Raw genomic sequence first — 20,294 nt, 5'->3', positions numbered from 1 at the left:
TGGAGATGCCTTCATCATCTTTCTCAGAGTTTGTTGTGACGGGACAACAGAATTTGCCCTTACCCTTAGATTTCTTCTTAGAAGAGGATCCCGTCCACTATTCATCTTCGAGAAGGTCTGGATGAACCCAAAGTATCTCGCCGTTCGGGGCTGTATGTGGCACAAGCCCCTTCTGGCGCTGTCCGTGAGGATCGTCGTTGGCGGTCTTCACTTCCATCTGCATTATGAGTTCTAGTTGAAACCATGTTAAGGGGACAGAGCCAAAACTTAAAGTCACTGCATTCACGCCCACCTTCTTCTCCTTAGGCAGCTTGGTGGTGATGATCTCGATGTCGATCAAAGCTTGGATCTTGTCCTTGAGAGCGTAGCATGTCTTGATGGGATGATGGACCTGCCTGTGGAATGCACAGTATCTCAGATTCATGGTCTTCTTGGCTTCCTCCTGATTGGTAATTGGAGGTAACTTGATTTTGTTATTCTCCAGGAGGTACTTGAAGATAGCAGGAACTTCATCTTTCTTGAAGGAGTATTCCTTTGGGAATTTTGGTTCAGAAGTTTTCTGCTGTCTTTGAGGTTGTCGTTGCCATTGAGATGTCGACTTCTGTGGCGCTTGTTGTTGTGGTTGTAGTTAGAATGTTTAGTTCGCATCTACTGCATTCACCGACATCTTCTCTTTACCACGAGGGACATAGTTTTGCTTCGAAGCTTCAGCCGTCGGTTGACCTCTTTCAGCCTTCTTCCTTTTGAGAAAGCGTTTGGCTTGCTCTTCGTGCACCTTTAACTCTTTCCAGGTTTTGGATGACACTACCCCTATGACTTCTAGCATATCCAAAGAAATGTTATTGTGATACGTCTGTTTTCGGTGAAAGTCGCTGTTTTCATTGCTTTCGAAATCTGTTACAACTTCAAACGTTACAACAAGAATCGATAAAAAAAGTCGGTCTTTTTATAAGACCTCCTTGTGCAACAAAACAAAGATTACAACTTTTCGAAAATAAACACGAGATCCCGTTTTGGTGCGGTCTCGCTTGCGTGGGTCTTTGGCCTGTGACGGGGATGTTGATATCCGTGGACCACCGGGGCAATCAGATCCGGTCCGGATAAATCGGACAGAGTTTCGTCGATCCGCGTGAGATCTAGAAACTTCCGGTCCAGAAATATCGGACAGAGCTTCGTCGATCCGCGTGAGATCTAGAAGCTATAAGCGTATACCTCGGCTAAAACGAGGTAATAGCTCTTCTTAGTATCAACGCTAAAGGCCGATACTAAGGAAAGAGGGGGGAAAAGGGTGATGAAGGCTGATGCCGACCTCTCCTCCTTGGTTGAAGCGCTCGATGACTCTTTGCTGCAGCAGGGCTTCGCCAAGGCTCTCCAAAAATCCTCCACTAATCAAGGCACCAAGGGGGGCTATTTATAGCATTTAGAGGGGTCTAGGGGGGGTCTAGGGGGTGCGGACACCCCCTGGTGTCTCGGCCATGGCCGAGACACCCTTGGGGTGTCTCGGCTAAGCCGAGACACCCTAGGGTGTCTAGGCTTTTCCTAGACACCCCATATCCTATCCGCTCATGTAGCTCGCCGACTCACTTCAGTCGTTCGTCGACGTCGATTAGGCTCATGTGGGTCGGATGGTGATGTTCATTGTCGCTCGTTAACACTGAACCGTTTGTGGAGACCTATAGGCAATTTTCGATGCCTACAGATACCCCCTCCAAAGTGTTCCGGACTCGTTTCTTTTATAGAAGAGGCCGGAATACTTTGGATGTGATTGGTCTAGCCTTCAGTCGGCTTCAGGACCTGTGGTTAGCCTCAACTATTGGCTCTTTCGCTCTTCGATCTATTCGATGCTTTGACGAATAGCCGAGGTTCTTCCGGCACTGCGTTTATCGTCTGGCCGTCGTCGGAGTCTCGAGTTTGCAGCTGATGGATTGAGTTTGGCTAGTGTCATTGAGTTGACTTTGAACTACTTCCGCCATATTGTGCTGGCTTAGGGTTTCAGATCATCGTGTGTTTGACTTTTTGTCACAACGCGTTGACTGGCGTTGACCTAGGGTTACGCGTTGACCGGCGTTGACCCTTAGGGTTTTGAATCGTCGAACGTTGATTGGTGTGGATTTTCATCCTCGAACGTTGACTTTTGTCGCAACACGTTGACTGGCGTTGACCTAGGGTTACGCGTTGACCGGCGTTGACCCTTAGGGTTTTGAATCGTCAAACGTTGACTTTTATCGCATTTCATCCTCGAACGTTGACTTTTGTCGCAACGCGTTGACTGGCGTTGACCTAGGGTTACGCGTTGACCGGCGTTGACCCTTAGGGTTTTGAATCGTCATGTTGACTTTTTGGTCGCAACGCGTTGACTTTTTATACTCGTACGTTTACTGGAGTATACACAGTTTAAGCTCTTAAGGTATTGGAGCATCGCGGTCCCGAATGTTGGGGTTGCAGGACCAACTGTTAAAGTTGATTCATCTGCATGTGTGGATTTTGATTTTCATCCTCGAACGTTGACTTTTGTCGCAACGCGTTGACTGGCGTTGACCTAGGGTTACGCGTTGACCGGCGTTGACCCTTAGGGTTTTGAATCGTCGAACGTCGATTGGTGTGGATTTTCATCCTCGAACGTTGACTTTTGTCGCAACGCGTTGACTGGCGTTGACCTAGGGTTACGCGTTGACCGGCGTTGACCCTTAGGGTTTTGAATCGTCGAACGTCGATTGGTGTGGATTTTCATCCTCGAACGTTGACTTTTGTCGCAACGCGTTGACTGGCGTTGACCTAGGGTTACGCGTTGACCGGCGTTGACCCTTAGGGTTTTGAATCGTCGAACGTTGACTTTTGTCGCAACGCGTTGACTGGCGTTGACCTAGGGTTACGCGTTGACCGGCGTTGACCCTTAGGGTTTCGTGCATCGAATGTTGATTGGTGTTGATTTTCATCAAAACATCCAATAATCGACGAAAACGGGCGTATCCGGGTCCAAAACAGGCATATAGGACGAAACGGGACTCAAAACACCCGGGGGTGTCTCGCCTTTGGCCGAGACACCTTGGGGTGTCTCGGCCAAGGCCGAGACACCTTGGGGTGTCTCGGCCAAGGCCGAGACACCTTGGGGTGTCTCGGCCAAGGCCGAGACACCCTAGGGTGTCTCGGTTCTAGGGCCGAGACACCCCCCCCCCTCTTGCTTCTTTTCTTTTGTCTTTTTCCCTTTTTTGCTTTGTTTCTTTTTCCTTTTGTTTTGGTCCATTACTTCTTTTGTTTTCCCCCCTTCTTTTCAAAATTCAAAAGAGAGTTCCCTCTCTTACTTAGCTCAAAACCGAACCCCCTCCCCTCTATTTCGGTTTTGAGGTTCTTCTTCCCCAAACTTCTTTCCTCCATTGAAGAACCCATCAATCTTTAAGCAATCTTGGATTTTAGCGGATACCCATTGGCCGGAAGCTTGCATTCCCCAAATAGGGTTCTCTCCTCCATCTTCAAGCTCAAAGAAAATCTCCTTTGATTTGGTAAGCTTCCTTTCACAATCCTTTTATTTTCTTGTAAAGGTTGCATTTTTAGGCTTGTAGTAGGCTAGGGGTTGTGTATGCACCATACATTGGGGTGTTTTGTGCAAAAAAGGTGACATGGCCGAATTTTGGGGGGCTTATTTGCAAAATAGGGGCTGAAATTCGTGGGGTTTTATTTGCAAAAGTGGGACTGAAATTTGGGTATTTAGTTTGTGTCCACTTGGTGAAGGGATGTGGGGGGTGCTTTATGCAATAGGATTAAGGAGTTGTTTGAGGGGTTTATTTGCAAAACAGCCCCTAAACGTTTTGGAGGGGCTTATTTGCAAAAAGGGCTGTGAAATTGAGGCTGAAATCCAAGGGGTCTAAACCCCAAGCCCCTGATCAAATTTTGATAAATGCATGTGGAGACCAAATGCAAAATTTGTAGAGGGGCTTTTATGCAAGATTGGCTAAATTCTGCAAAAAGGGTTTATTTGCAAAATTTAACCAAAATGGTGGGGTACCGGGGGTGCTAAATGATCGGATATGACGATCATGACCCGAACCGGGTGTGTCCTTGACCTGAATTTTGGCCTTGAACACGGAGGGTATTTTGGGTATTTCACCAAAATTCACCGCGAAAATGACAATCATTGTTTCGCATGCACGAAATTTGTAGGTTTAACTAGACTTCAATTATGAAATCCTATTTATGTATAGGATTTTAATTAAAGTTCTCAATTTCCCTTTTAAATTTCGTGTATTCATATTTTAGATTGTACCTGACTTGTTGCTTTTCGTTGCAGATCGGCAATGTCTCCGCGTCGATCTCGACCCCGTAGGAGTCGTTCTCATTCTCAGCATAGTGAGGAAGAGGTTCCCTCAACATCTTCCCCTGCGGCCTCCTTTTTCGGGGGTGAGGATTTATGCAGATTATTATTATTTTTTTTTGCATCCCTGATTGACCTCTTTGCGGGTCATGAAGGAAGAACCGATACCTCTCTCGCGGAGGGTAAGGTTTCAGACTTGTTTTGCTTAGCCAATTCAAGTCTTCGGTATATTGGGGCGATTTTGTGTCGTCCTACGCCTTATAGGTCGGTGTATGTCACCACGTTATTCACGTGATGATGCATACCGTTCTTCCGGTGTAGGACACTCAAAATCGTCACTCCAATTATTCCGTGAATGAGTCTATCATTCTTCTTATGAATTTTCTGACTCCACCCTTGTGCGTTATTGCAGTGGAATTCCCCTCGGGTAGTCTTCCTCCTCACGCCAACACCGGTTGTAGTCGAGGGGTCTTCTCTTCGGCTTCCGTACGGGAAGGAGGGCGCCACTGTTTGCGCCAGCTTATCACAGACGCCACCTTTACCGCTGATTCTACTTCCACTCAGGCTTTACAGAAGCCGAGCTTCTTGTTCGGGGATCATGTTGAGGACCCCGCTATATTGACTCTTGAAGAGGAGCACTGGCTGACTTTTGATGGTGGAGCTTGTTTGTACATCCCTTCGATTCCACGCCAATATTCCTTCAGTCACTTGAAGGGGCAGGCCGTGGACAGGCAGATGTCTTGGTCTCTTACTGAAGATGCTGAACGGGTTCAGTGCGGATACGTCACTCACCACAAAACCCCTGGCTCCAACGGGTATCATGACGTTCGTGGTCTTCGACCCGGGATTATGGGCCTTGACACTGCACCCCCAGGCGAGGTGTCAGCAGCTGCCTCTACTGTGAGTAACCGTCTGGCTCTTTTGGGGAAACGGTTACCTCCAACAGAGTTCTGATGCTATGGCTGGGCTTCCTCACTAGCCAAAGGGTGGTGGGCTCGCATGACTGATTTCGTCTTGGCGCGCTGGGAGAGGGATCTGAAGAGCAGTGGGTTGTACGCGCCCATACGAGCTACTATGTACGGAATCCCAGTCAGCTGTCGCCATTTCTTGGCTTTGCTGGAGACCTACATGCCTGACAGCAACACTTTTCTGACCAGTGGCGGTGAGCTAGGGCTAGCTTTGCATGAGATGCATTATGTTTCGGGTCTTCCGATGGGAGATTGTCCGTATCAGGAGTATTTCCCCTCGAACCAGCAGCTGGAGTGTATGAAGAAAGATACTCCCGACATGTATGACACTCTCTGGGATCTTACCTGTCATTATCACACCTCCTTGATTCAGACTTCTCCTCAGGCGAAGAGGAAGAGGCAGGTTAGTTTGAAACAGTTTGCTTGCTATTTGTTCCAGAACTTAGAGGGTAACTCCGATGAGCCCGTTCATGAGCTAGATATATTACCCCCTTCTGCGGTTAATGAGTTGCTGGAGAAGACTGAGGCTCAATCTTACACTATTGCCAGTGCTGAGGGAACTTTTCCCGCGGGGACCAAGTTTCGCTCTTTTCTCCGCCGTGCCCAGAAGTCCATTGGGCCCCGGACTCTATTAGCAGGCTATCTCGCCCTTTGGTTGAAGAAGTGTGTCGTCCCGCATCAGTCTTCAGACGCTCTACCCATCGAGGTGCTCTTCCCTGCAGTTCAGCTAGCCTACGGGAGAGAGCTTTCCCTGCTCCCAGCAATGGTTGCTAGCATCCATTGCGGGCTCAGGGGTCTGGTCAGTAGTTTCACACATATGGGCTCTGCACCATCGGCTGAGCTTGTTTGTCCGAAGGTTGAGCTCCCTTATGCCTATCTGATGGCGTGGTTCGTTCTTCACCGTCCTGACTTGATGTCAGCGCCCAGTGTTGTTGACATCCCCGTCCCCTTCATGCAGCTGTTGGAGAAGAGCAGATGGCTCGGGAACAAGTTTAGTGATGTACAGCAAGAGCTTCAAGTCCGCAAGAGTTGGGAATTCTTTAAGTGTTTCCCTCATTTTTCAGGTCGCTATGGCGACGCGCTGGTTGATGAGGAGAAACCCAGAAGCGATCGGACTATTCTCGATGCTGGTTGTTTCCGGTGGCTAGTGAACATCCGCGTTGGATATCTTGTCCTCCGGGTGAAGAACCAGTGCTACATAGAGCCTTATCTCCCTTGCCGCTTTGCTCGCCAGTTCGGTTACGACCAACTGTATGTTGGGAATCCGAGCCGTAGCCTTCAGGTTGAGGGAGGATTGATTGATGGCGTACGAGCGTGGCTATGGACGATGGTGGGATGTACTGGAGCTCGCTTTGCTCTTCCTTCGTATAGGCGTAAGCCACTGATCACTTTCCTCAGCTGCAAGTGGTTGCTTTCTGCCTATGAGTCCATCAGCGTGAAGAGCCTCTCAGAGTTGCAGTCCGAGTATGCGGTCCGGGCTGCTATGATGGCGATTCGCAAGGCTGAGCTTGCTCGGAAGCGGAAAAAAGGGCATGCCAAATCTCTTCTCACAGACGAAGAAGAGCTCCTCCCTACGGATGATGATGATGAGACCTCCGAGGAAGAGTGTGTGGATGCAGATACCGGCAGAGGGGATCTCGATACCGGTTTGTCCTGTCTCTTTTAATTTTCCTTTTCCATAGAGGGGATCTCGATACCGGTTTGTCTTGTCTCTTTTAATTTTCTTGTTTTTCATAAATGACAGCTCTTTTTCATTGAAATGGCTATTGTCATTTTAGGTAGGACAGCCGGTGATCATGAGCCCTCAGCTCCTACACACGTTGAAACGTGTGACAGGCCTGCGCATGTTCGACCCGTTGGCCCTCGGAGGGTGGGTGCTCCGAAGAGGAAGAAGACCGCCCACAAGCCCCATGACGGTCAGCGTCCCTATGGAGTGGACTTAGGGAGCACCGCTGATGGAGGGGGAGGTAACATTCAATTGCTCTTGCTTCAAGGTTGTTTACCTTTTGGGGATTTGTGACCATGTTTTGTGCTCCAGGTTTCTTCGAAGAGGGCGAACTTCCACCGGGTTCGGCGTCCCCTGGTGTTGACAACATGGATTGCTTTGTGCAACAAATGTGCGACGCTTTTCACGATGGGTCTTTGGGCATCGACCTTAACATCGATCTTGAGCAGATAAGTAATGTCGAGCCCACAATCCCTTATTCAGGTATATCCGCATCCAATGTCATTTTCCTTATGTAAGGTGAAGGAAGATTTCTCGTTTGAGCTTTCCTCATCTTTCAACATTTGGGTTACCCTGCAGATGTTGCGATGGAGGGGCCAAGCTTCTCGAAGCCGGATGCCGGCTTATTAGCTGACATGCTGGCTGAGCAGACTGCCAGAGGGACCGAGAGACCATTCTTCGGGAACGATTCATCTACCGGTATATATCTGATTTTCTCCCTCTTGCCCGATATTTCATATGACTAATGATTGATTATCACAGCGTCTACCATTGGAGTTAGCCCAGTATCTATCCCTGGCATATCCAGTTTGCCTCAGAGCGACGGGCTTGCAGGTATGTATACGATTCAGGGATATTGTACTTTCCTATGTTTATCTGTTTTTTGACTAATGAGTGCAATCATAGGACCAGCCGCTAGGACTGATTCTCATTGTGTCGTCCTACGCCTTATAGGTCGGTGTATGTCACCACGTTATTCACGTGATGATGCATACCGTTCTTCCGGTGTAGGACGCTCAAAATCGTCTCTCCAATTATTCCGTGAATGAGTCTATCATTCTTCTTATGAATTTTCTGACTCCACCCTTGTGCGTTATTGCAGTGGAATTCCCCTCGGGTAGTCTTCCTCCTCACGCCAACACCGGTTGTAGTCGGGGGGTCTTCTCTTCGGCTTCCCTTAGACAGGCTGTTAGCCCACTTCCTCGATTCGATAGAGGTCGCTCAGATGAATCTTGTCGCTTAGTACGGGAAGGAGGGCGCCACTGCTTGCGCCAGCTTATCACAGACGCCACCTTTACCGCTGATTCTACTTCCACTCAGGCTTTACAGAAGCCGAGCTTCTTGTTCGGGGATCATGTTGAGGACCCCGCTATATTGACTCTTGAAGAGGAGCACTGGCTGACTTTTGATGGTGGAGCTTGTTTGTACATCCCTTCGATTCCACGCCAATATTCCTTCAGTCACTTGAAGGGGCAGGCCGTGGACAGGCAGATGTCTTGGCCTCTTACTGAAGATGCTGAGCGGGTTCAGTGCGGATATGTCACTCACCACAAGACCCCCGGCTCTAACGGGTATCCTGACGTTCGTGGTCTTCGACCCGGGATTATGGGTCTTGACACTGCACCCCCAGGCGAGGTGTCAGCAGCTGCCTCTACTGTGAGTAATCGTCTGGCTCTTTTGGGGAGACGGTTATCTTCAGTAGAGTTCAGATGCTATGGCTGGGCTTCCTCACTAGCCAAAGGGTGGTGGGCTCGCATGACTGATTTCGTCTTGGCGCGCTGGGAGAGGGATCTGAAGAGCAGTGGGTTGTACGTGCCCATACGAGCTACTATGTACGGAATCCCAGTCAGCTGTCGCCATTTCTTGGCTTTGCTGGAGACCTACATGCCTGACAGCAACACTTTTCTGACCAGTGGTGGTGAGCTAGGGCTAGCTTTGCATGAGATGCATTATGTTTCGGGTCTTCCGATGGGAGATTGTCCGTATCAGGAGTATTTCCCCTCGAACCAACAGCTGGAGTGTATGAAGAAAGATACTCCCGACATGTATGACACTCTCTGGGATCTTACCTGTCATTATCACACCTCCTTGGTTCAGACTTCTCCTCAAGCGAAGAGGAAGAGGCAGGTCAGTTTGAAGCAGTTTGCCTGCTATTTGTTCCAGAACTTGGAGGGTAACTCCGACGAGTCTGTTCATGAGCTAGATATATTGCCCCCTTCTGCGGTTAATGAGTTGCTGGAGAAGACTGAGGCTCAATCTTACACTATTGCCAGTGCTGAGGGAACTTTTCCCGCGGGGACCAAGTTTCGCTCTTTTCTCCGCCGTGCCCAGAAGTCCATTGGGCCCCGGACTCTATTAGCAGGCTATCTCGCCCTTTGGTTGAAGAAGTGTGTCGTCCCGCATCAGTCTTCAGACGCTCTACCCATCGAGGTGCTCTTCCCTGCAGTTCAGCTAGCCTACGGGAGAGAGCTTTCCCTGCTCCCAGCAATGGTTGCTAGCATCCATTGCGGGCTCAGGGGTCTGGTCAGTAGTTTCACACATATGGGCTCTGCACCATCAGCTGAGCTTGTTTGTCCGAAGGTTGAGCTCCCTTATGCATATCTGATGGCGTGGTTCGTTCTTCACCGTCCTGACTTGATGTCAGCGCCCAGTGTTGTTGACATCCCCGTCCCCTTCATACAGCTGTTGGAGAAGAGCAGATGGCTCGGGAACAAGTTTAGTGATGTGCAGCAAGAGCTTCGAGTCCGCAAGAGTTGGGAATTCTTTAAGTGTTTCCCTCATTTTTCAGGTCGCTATGGCGACGCGCTGGTTGATGAGGAGAAACCCAGAAGCGATCGGACTATTCTCGATGCTGGTTGTTTCCGGTGGCTAGTGAACATCCGTGTTGGATATCTTGTCCTCCGGGTGAAGAACCAGTGCTACATAGAGCCTTATCTCCCTTGCCGCTTTGCTCGCCAGTTCGGTTACGACCAACTGTATGTTGGGAATCCGAGCCGTAGCCTTCAGGTTGAGGGAGGATTGATTGATGGCGTACGAGCGTGGCTATGGACGATGGTGGGATGTACTGGAGCTCGCTTTGCTCTTCCTTCGTATAGGCGTAAGCCACTGATCACTTTCCTCAGCTGCAAGTGGTTGCTTTCTGCCTATGAGTCCATCAGCGTGAAGAGCCTCTCAGAGTTGCAGTCCGAGTATGCGGTCCGGGCTGCTATGATGGCGATTCGCAAGGCTGAGCTTGCTCGGAAGCGGAAAAAAGGGCATGCCAAATCTCTTCTCACAGACGAAGAAGAGCTCCTCCCTACGGATGATGATGATGAGACCTCTGAGGAAGAGTGTGTGGATGTAGATACCGGCAGAGGGGATCTCGATACCGGTTTGTCCTGTCTCTTTTAATTTTCCTTTTCCATAAATGACAGCTCTTTTTCATTGAAATGGCTATTGTCACTTTAGGTAGGACAGCCGGTGATCATGAGTCCTCAGCTCCTACACACGTTGAAACGTGTGATAGGCCTGCGCATGTTTGACCCGTTGGCCCTCGGAGGGTTGGTGCCCTGAAGAGGAAGAAGACCGCCCATAAGCCCCATGACGGTCAGCGTCCCTATGGAGTGGACTTAGGGAGCACCGCCGATGGAGGGGGAGGTAACATTCAATTGCTCTGGAGTGGACTTAGGGAGCACCGCCGATTGAGGGGGAGGTAACATTCAATTGCTCTTGCTTCAAGGTTGTTTACCTTTTGGGGATTTGTGACCATGTTTTGTGCTCCAGGTTTCTTCGAAGAGGGCGAACTCCCACCGGGTTCGGCGTCCCCTGGTGTTGACAATATGGATTGCTTTGTGCAACAAATGTGCGACGCTTTTCACGATGGGTCTTTGGGCATCGACCTTAACATCGATCAATGTCATTTTCCTCAAGCATGGGGAAGGAAGACTTCCCGTTTTTGCTGAAAGTATCTCCTCGAGCTTTCCTCATCTTTCAACACTCAGGTTACCCTGCAGATGTTGTGATGGAGGGGCCAAGCTTCTCGAAGCCGGATGCCGGCTTATTAGCTGACATGTTGGCTGAGCAGACTTCCAGAGGGACCGAGAGACCATTCTTTGAGAATGATTCATCTATCGGTACATGTCTGGTTCTTCTCCTCTTGCCCGATCTTTTATTTGACTAATGAATAATTGATTATCGCAGCGTCAACCATTGGAGTTAGCCCGGTATCTATCCCTGGCATATCCAGTTTGCCTCAGAGTGACGGGCTTGCAGGTATGCATACGATTTAGGGATATCGTACTTTCTTATGTTCATCCGTCTTTTGACTAATATATGAGTGCAATCATAGGACCAGCCACTAGGACTGATTCTCATATGACTCCTGGCATCCCTCAAATGCCTACGGATGATGGATCTGCAGGTATGCAGATGACTGTACTATCCCAATCCTTCTTATTCGTCTAAATTTTCATTTTGACTAATAAGAGAGTGCCATCATAGGCCCAGCCGTTTGGGCCGATACCCTTATGACTCTTGGCATCCCGGCTGTACCTGAGGACGGGGGGATTGCAGGTATGCATACGATTTTCTTGTCCCGATTCTCCTTACTTATCCACATTTCCATTTGGTTAACATAGGAGTGTCACTGTAGGACCAGGCGTTGGGCCTGATACTACTACAGTTCCCGGGGCTGAAAGTCTTCATAGCAGTGGTGCCTCCCCTCATAGTAATGGTGCCTCCCCGCCTTTGCCGAGTGGTGCGAGCAATCCGCCTGCAGGGGTTGACGTACCTTCTTCTGCTGCTATCCCAGAGCCTGTCGGACCTCAACCCGAGGGGACGTCTGTTGGTGTCGGTATGTTCAGAACTTGCCTTTTGACTTTCCTTTTCATACTTGATAATCCACTGAGCTTCCAAGTTGTTGCTTGTAGGATCTCGCTCTTCTTTGCACGAGCGTGTCCGTAGCCTTTTGGCCGATACTGATCCTGACAGAGAGGCTTTCCGTACGGACCTCAGTTTCTTCACCGCCTTCTATAATGGCTTGATCGAGAAGCTTCTTCACCGAGGAGGCGGCTTTTGAGCTTCCAAGTTGTTGCTTGTAGGGTCTCGCTCTTCTTTGCACGAGCGTGTCCGTAGCCTTTTGGCCGATACTGATCCTGACAGAGAGGCTTTCCGTACGGACCTCAGCTTCTTCACCGCCTGGTATAATGGCTTGATCGAGAAGCTTCTTCACCGAGGAGGCGGCTTCGATCAGTTCCGGCGTTCCTTCTCTCGCCACATGACGATGATGAGGGAAGAAGGATACCCGGAACTGGCTGATTCCTTTGTTGCTGATTTCGCCGCCCTGGAGTCAGAGATACGAGAGTTGAAGGAACTGGAGGTTACCGGGGCTTCTTCTTTCGTGTCCTCTGAGTTGGAGCATAGGATGGCGCAGTGGCGTGACCTGAGATCTTCCATCGGGTGTGAGCTTCAGTCACGTGAGAGCTCCATTGCGCATCTAATGGCTAACATGGCGAGGAAGGATAGGGAGAAAGCTGAGTTACTCCGCTCCTTGGACTCGAATCGCGAGGAAGCGACTAGGTTGAAGGAGGCCTTGAAGCGTGCCGAGGAATCCGCCGTTCTTATCGCCGATGACCTGATTAGACTAGAGCGTTCTCGTGACCAGGTACTCGAGGAGCTCGAATCTACTCAGGAGGGACTGATGAAGTTGAAGAGTGAAGCTGCGGAGATTTTGAGCTGTTCTGAGGAATCTGCCCGAGCAGATCTGCAGGCGGGACTTGAGCAGCGTTATGCAGATAGACTTTTTAGCTTAAAGTCTCATATTCTTAGCCGTCAGTTGCCTTCGGGCTAATGAGCTCTTTGTTGTATGCTTTTGACTTGACCTATTAATAGAAACTCCGCATTTGCTTCTTTCTTGTGATTTGTCTGTATTTCTTCTGAATGACAGATTTTATGGGATTTTTGGCAAACCCCCAGCCATCAACGGGTTTGATATGCCTTTACCGATCACCGTTTGAATCGGGCTAGCATGTGGATTGTCTAGATCCGTTCCACATGTAACGTTGTGCTAAGAGAGTAAACTCTCTGAGGCTTTGTGCTATGATTTTGAATACATAGGCTTCGTCTTTCTTACGGGAATAGACTACCCGGCAACGCGTGTTAGGCGTTGACTTTGGGGTTTTTGGCAAACCCCCAGCCTTCAACGGGTTTGATACGCCTTTACCGATTACCGTTCGAATCGGGCTAGCATGCGGATTGTCGAAATCCGTTCCGCATGTAACGTTGTGCTAAAGGAATGAACTCCCTTAGACTTAATGCTACGACTTCGAATACGTAGACTTTGCCCTTGTTACGGGAATAGGCTACCCGGCAACACGTGTTAGGTGTTGACTTATCCCTACTTAGGATTCGGGATAAAATTCCCCATGCACCAAGTGCGCGGATTGGAAGTTGAAAGTTGTGTCAAATAGGAGAGGAAGAATTTTATATTCTGTCTCCCGGTGCTGAAGAGGAAGAATTTTATATTCTATCTACAGCTGGAAAGGAAACTCGAGGTGGGATATCCACCCCCAGAATCCGGAAGGATGAACTGGGAGCGGGATCTCCACTCCGAGCACCCGGAATGATGAACTGGGAGTGGGGTCGCCACTCCGAGCATCGGAAAGGTCCGAGGAGAGGAAGAATTTTATATTCTATCTCCCGGTGCTGAAGAGGAAGAATTTTATATTCTATCTACAGCTGGAAAAGAAACGAGAGAGGAAGAATTTTATATTCTATCTCCCGTTGCCGAAGAGGAAGAATTTTATATTCTATCTTCAGCTGGAAAAGAAACTCGAGGTGGGATTCTCCACCCCCAGTATCTGGAAGGATGAACTGGGAGTGGGATCTCCACTCCGAGCATCGGAAAGGTCCGAGGAGAGGAAGAATTTTATATTCTATCTCCCGGTGGAAAAGAAACGAGAGAGGAAGAATTTTATATTCTATCTCCCGTTGCCGAAGAGGAAGAATTTTATATTCTATCTTCAGGCGGAAAGGAAACTCGAGGTGGGATCTCCACCCCCAGAATCCTGCAGGATGAAACTAAGAGTGGGATCTCCACTCCGAGAATCGGAAAAGTTCGAACGACACTACCTTTTATAGGATTGGTCATTTGAACCCAAAGAACCCCTCATTCATTGAGGAGAAGACCCAATTTCAACCCTAACTTTTATAGGTTTGGTGGAAAAAGGGGACAAAGGTGGATTTTCGTTTATCGAAAAGGAGTGACTCGACTTTAGTCTTGACCATGTGTAGGCTTGACTAAGCGAGATCGGAAACAATCCTAACTTTTATAGGTTTGACTGTTTCAAGTGGACCTCTCGTTCATGGAAGGAATCGAGAGGGGATTTTGGCTTTGGCCCTAACTTTAGGAAGGTTTGACCAGAAAGCAAAGAAAGTGGAATACGGGTAGCAAAGAGAGTGCCAACTCGTATTACCACTCAAAGGGAAACTTCAATGCTAGGTGATTCTGACCTAACATGCTGAGTCTGAGAAATGCCAATGACTGGCAGTTGGAAATGTTGGTGAATCCACTGTCGTTTGATTTGATCAGCGGATGGTTTGGTGAGGAAAGATTAACCTATCAGAGGATTAGACCCCCCCCCTTTTGTCTTTTTCTTCATTTTGTTTCCCCCCTCTTTGTTTTCTTTCTTGTTTGAATTTGTTTCCCCTTTTGTTTTCCCCCCTCTTTTCAAAAGAGAATTCATCTTCTTCCTCCAAACCTCCTCCATTGTTTTTCTTTCAAGAGCTCCATACCCCAAAGAAATTCGGTTTTTTGTATGCTCCTTCTTGGCCGAAAATTTTCACTTTTCACTAGGGTTTCTCCCTCCACCTTCAAGCTCGGATCTTGACTCTTGGATTGGGGATTTCAAGCCTCTTGATTTGGGTAAGCTCCTCTTCACCATCCTCTTATTTTGTGGTAAAGGTTGCATTTTTATTCTTGTGGTAGACTAGGGGGCATGTATGCACTATTATTTCGGGGGGTTTTGTGCAAAAAGAGGTAATGGCCGAAACTTTGGGGGGTTTATTTGCAAAATTCGTGGGGGTTTATTTGCAAAATGGGACTGAAATTTTGAGGCTTGGATTTCATTCCCCTTTGGTAACAATTTGGATGGGTGTTTCATGCAAAAAGACCATACCTTATTGAGGGTTTTATGTGCAAATGTGGGGCCGAAAAGTTTTGGGGGCTTATTTGCAAAAGTGGCCGAAGAATTGGGGTGGTGTTCATGTAATAGAGGACTGAAGTTTAGGACCTAAATTACATGTTCATTTGGCCACAAGCTTGAGGGGTATTTTAGGCAAGAGGACCAAAAGTTGTTGGAGGGGTTTATTTGCAAAACAGCCCATAAATGTCTTAGAGGGACTTATTTGCAAAAGGCAGTGAACTTATGGCTGAAATCCAATGAGTTTTGACCACGAACTCATGATCAAAATTTTGATAAGGCATGTGGAGCCCAAACCAAGATTTTGTAGAGGGGCTTTTATGCAAAATTGGCTGAATTCTGCAAAAGGGCTCATTTGCAAATTTTAACCAAAATTGTGGGGTACCGGGGTGTTATATGATCGAATGTGACGATCATGACCCGGGTCACGCGTGTCCTTGACCTAGATTTTGGCCTTGAACACAAAGGGTATTTTGGGTATTTCACCAAAATTCACCGTGAAAGATGACAATCATCGTGCACGAAATTTGTAGGTTTAATTAGACTTCAATTATGAAATCCTATTTGTGTATAGGATTTTAATTAAAGTTCTTAATTTCCCTTTTAAATTTCGTATATTCATGTTTTAGATTGTACCTGACTTGCTGCTTTTCGTTGCAGATTTGCAATGTCTCCGCGTCGATCTCGTCCCCGGAGGAGCCGTTCTCGTTCACAGCATAGTGAGGAGGAGGTCCCCACGACATCCTCTCCCGCGGCTTCATTTTTCGGGGGTGAGAATTTATGCAGAGATTTTGTCTTACATCCCTGATTGACCTCTTTGCGGGTCATGAAGGAAGAACCGATACCTCTCTCGCGGAGGGTAAGGTTTCAGACTTGTTTTGCTTAGCCAATTCAAGTCTTCGGATATATTGGGGCGATTTTGTGTTGTCCTACACCTTATAGGTCGGTGTACGTTACCACGTTATTCACGTGATGACGCATGCCGTCCTTCTGGTGTAGGTCACTCAAAATCGTCTCTCCAATTATTCCGTGGATGAGTCTATCATTCTTCTTACGAGATGGATTTTCTGATTCCGCCCTTGTGCTTTATTGCAGTGGAATTTCCCGCGGGTAGCCTTCCTCCTCACGCCAACACCGGATGTAGTCGGGAGGTTTTCTCTTCCGCTACTCTTAGGCAGGCTGTTGGCCCACTTCCTCGGTTCGACGGGGATCGTCCAAATGACTCTTGCCGTTCGATACAGGAAGGAGGGCGCCATTGCTTGCGCCAACTTATCACAGATGCCTCCTTCACCCCTGATTCTACTTCCACTCAGGTTCTAAAGAAGCCGGGTTTTCTATTTGGAGATCATGTCAGGGATCCTGCCACGCTGACTCTTTGTGAGGAGCATTGGTTAACTCTTGACGGTGGAGCCTGTTTGTACATCCCTTCGATTCCACGCCACTATTCTTTCAGTCATTTGAAGGGGCAAGCCGTGGACCGGCAGATGTCTTGGCATCTTACTGAAGATGCTGATCGGGTTCAATGCGGATATGCTACTCACCATAAGACTCCTGGCTCTGAGGGGTATCATGACGTGCGTGGTCTACGACCCGGGATCATGGGTCTTGATACTGCACCCCCAGGCGAGGTGTCAGCTGCTGCTCCGACTGTGAGCAACCGTCTGGCTCTTCTTGGGAGACAGTTACCCCCATCGGAGTACAGATGTTATGGCTGGGCTTCCTCCCTAGCCAAAGGGTGGTGGGCGCGCATGACTGGTTTCGTCTTGGCGCGCTGGGAGAGGGATCTGAAGAGCAGTGGGTTGTATGCACCCATACGAGCTACTATGTACGGCATCCCAGTCAGCTGTCGCCATTTCTTGGCTTTGCTGGAGACTTATGTGCCCGATAGCAACACCTTCCTGACCAGCGGAGGTGAGCTAGGGTTGGCCTTGCACGAGATGCATTATGTTTCGGGTCTTCCGATGGGGGACTGTCCGTATCAGGAGTACTTCCCTACGAACCAGCAGCTGGAGTGTATGAAGAAAGATACTCCGGACATGTATGACACACTCTGGGATCTTACTTGCCACTACTACACTTCCTTGATCCAAACTTCTCCCCAAGCGAGAAGGAAGAGGCAGATCAGCTTGAAGCAGTTTGCCAGCTACTTGTTCCAGAACTTGGAAGGTGATTCCAGTGCGCCCATTCATGAATTAGACGTGATGACTCCTTCGGCCGTTAATGAGTTGTTGGAAAAGGCTGAGGTTCGTTCCTACACTATCGGCAGTGCTGAGGGGGCTTTTCCCGCGGGGACAAAGTTTCGCTCTTTTCTCCGCCGCGCACAGAGGTCTATAGGGTCCCGGGCGCTATTAGCAGGCTACCTTGCCCTTTGGTTGAAGAAGTGTGTCGTCCCGCACCAACCTTCTGACGCTCTACCCATCGAGGTGCTCTTCCCTGCAGTTCAGCTGGCTTATGGGAGAGAGCTTTCCCTGCTCCCAGCAATGGTTGCTAGTATCCATTGCGGGCTCAGGGGTCTGGTTAGCAGTTTTACACATATGGGTTCTGAACCATCAGCTGAGCTGGTTTGCCCAAAGGTTGAGCTCCCTTACGCATATTTGATGGCGTGGCTCGTTCTTCACCGTCCCGACTTGATGTCGGCCCCCAGCGTTGTTGACATCCCTGTCCCCTTCATGCAATTGTTGGAGCAGAGCAGATGGTTTGGGAGCAAATTTAGTGATGTTCAGCGAGAGCTCCGGGTCCGCAAGAGTTGGGAGTTCTTTAAGTGTTTCCCTCACTTTTCAGGTCGCTATGGCGACGTGCTGGTTGATGAGGAGAAACCTAGAAGTGACCGGACCGTTCTTGACGCTGGTTGCTTCCGGTGGTTAGTGAACATCCGTGTAGGCTATCTCGTCCTTCGGGTGAAGAACCAGTGCCACATAGAGCCTTATCTCCCTTGCCGCTTTGCTCGACAATTCGGCTATGACCAACTGTATGTCGGGAATCCGAGCCGCAGCCTGCGGGTTGAGGGAGGATTGATTGATGGCGTTCGAGCGTGGCTATGGACGATGGTGGGCTGTACTGGAGCCCGTTTTGCTCTTCCTTCGTACCGGCGTAAGCCATTGATCACTTTCCTCAGCTGCAAGTGGTTCCTTTCTGCATATGAGTCCATCAGCGCGAGGAGCCTCTCAGAGTTGCAGTCCGAGTATGCGGTCCGGGCTGCTATGATGGCTGGTCGCAGAGCTGAGCTTGCTCAGAAGCGGAGAAAAGGGCATGCCAAATCTCTTGTCTCAGACGAAGAAGAACTTCTCCCTGCGGGTGATGATGACGAGAACTCCGAGGACGAGTATGCGGACGTGGATACCGGCAGAGGGGACTTCGATACTGGTTTGTCCTATCTCTTTTAATTTTCATTTTCCATAAATGACAGCTCTTTTTCATTGAAATGGCTATTGTCATTTTAGGTAGGACAGCCGGTGATCATGAGCCCTCAGCTCCTACACACGTTGAAACGTGTGATAGGCCTGCGCATGTTCGACCCTATGGTCCTCGGAGGGTTGGTGCCCCGAAGAGGAAGAAGACTGCCCATAAGTCCCATGACGGTCAGCGTCCCTGTGGAGTGGACTTAGGGAGCACCGCCGATGGAGGGGGAGGTAACATTCAATTGCTCTTGCTTCAAGGTTGTTTACCTTTTGGGGATTTGTGACCATGTTTTGTGCTTCAGGTTTCTTCGAGGAGGGCGAACTCCCACCGGGTTCGGCGTCCCCTGGCGTTGACAACATGGATTGCTTTGTGCAACAAATGTGCGACGCTTTTCACGATGGGTCTTTGGGCATCGACCTTAACATCGATCTTGAGCAGATAAATAATGTTGAGCCCACAATCCCTTATTCAGGTATATCCGCATCCAATGTCATTTTCCTTATGTAAGGTGAAGGAAGATTTCTCGTTTGAGCTTTCCTCATCCTTCAACATTTGGGTTACCCTGCAGATGTTGCGATGGAGGGGCCAAGCTTCTCGAAGCCGGATGCCGGCTTATTAGCTGACATGCTGGCTGAGCAGACTTCCAGAGGGACCGAGAGACCATTCTTCGGGAACGATTCATCTACCGGTATATATCTGATTTTCTCCCTCTTGCCCGATATTTCATATGACTAATGAATGATTGATTATCGCAGCGTCTACCATTGGAGTTAGCCCGGTATCTATCCCTGGCATATCCAGTTTGCCTCAGAGCGACGGGCTTGCAGGTATGTATACGATTCAGGGATATTGTACTTTCCTATGTTTATCTGTCTTTTGACTAATGAGTGCAATCATAGGACCAGCCGCTAGGACTGATTCTCATATGACTCCTGACATCCCTCAAATGCCCGCGGATAATGGATCTACAGGTATGCAGATCCCAATTCTTCTTATTCGTCTAAATTTTCATTTTGACTAATAAGAGAGTGTCATCATAGGACCAGCAGCTTGGGCCGATACTCTTATGACTCTTGGCATTCCGGCTGCATCTGAGGACATGGGGATTGCAGGTATTCATACGACCTTCTTATCCCGATTCTCCTTATTTGTCCAAATTTCCATTTGGTTAACATAGGAATGTCACTGTAGGACCAGGCGTTCAGCCTGATACTGCTACAGTCCCCGGGGTTGAAAGTCCTCATAGCAGTGGTGCCTCCCCGTCTCTGCCGAGTGGTGCGAGCAATATGTCTGCAGGGGCTGACGTACCCTCTTCTGCTGCTGTCTCGGAGCCTGTCGGCTCTCAACCTGATGGGACATCCGTTGGCGTCGGTATGTTCGGAACCTGCCTTTTGACTTTCCTTTCCATATTCGATAGTTCACTGAGCTTCCAAGTTGTTGCTTGTAGGATCTCGATCTTCTTTGCACGAGCGTGTCCGTAGCCTTTTGGCCGATACTGATCCTGACGGAGAGGCTTTCCGTACGGACCTCAGCTTCTTCACCGCCTGGTATAATGGCTTGATCGAGAAGCTTCTCCACCGAGGAGGCGGCTTCGATCAGTTCCGGCGTTCCTTCTCTCGCCACATGACGATGATGAGGGAAGAAGGATACCCGGAACTGGCTGATTCCTTCACTGCTGATTTCGCTGCCCTGGAGTCAGAGATACGAGAGTTGAA

At 49.0% G+C, this 20,294-nt stretch overlaps 1 long non-coding RNA gene across 1 annotated transcript; it reads left to right on the top strand.

The window, feature by feature from the left end:
• Positions 19,229–19,656, top strand: LOC109843276. Its single transcript, XR_002247620.1, has 4 exons — positions 19,229–19,267; positions 19,335–19,406; positions 19,479–19,550; positions 19,620–19,656. It is a non-coding gene; the product is annotated as an uncharacterized LOC109843276 (long non-coding RNA).

Source organism: Asparagus officinalis, chromosome 5 (genome assembly GCF_001876935.1).
Source record: "Asparagus officinalis chromosome 5, Aspof.V1, whole genome shotgun sequence".
NCBI classification, from domain to species: domain Eukaryota; kingdom Viridiplantae; phylum Streptophyta; class Magnoliopsida; order Asparagales; family Asparagaceae; genus Asparagus; species Asparagus officinalis.
Note: the sequence above shows the minus strand (reverse complement) of the source record. Positions and strands in the feature narration are given on the sequence as shown.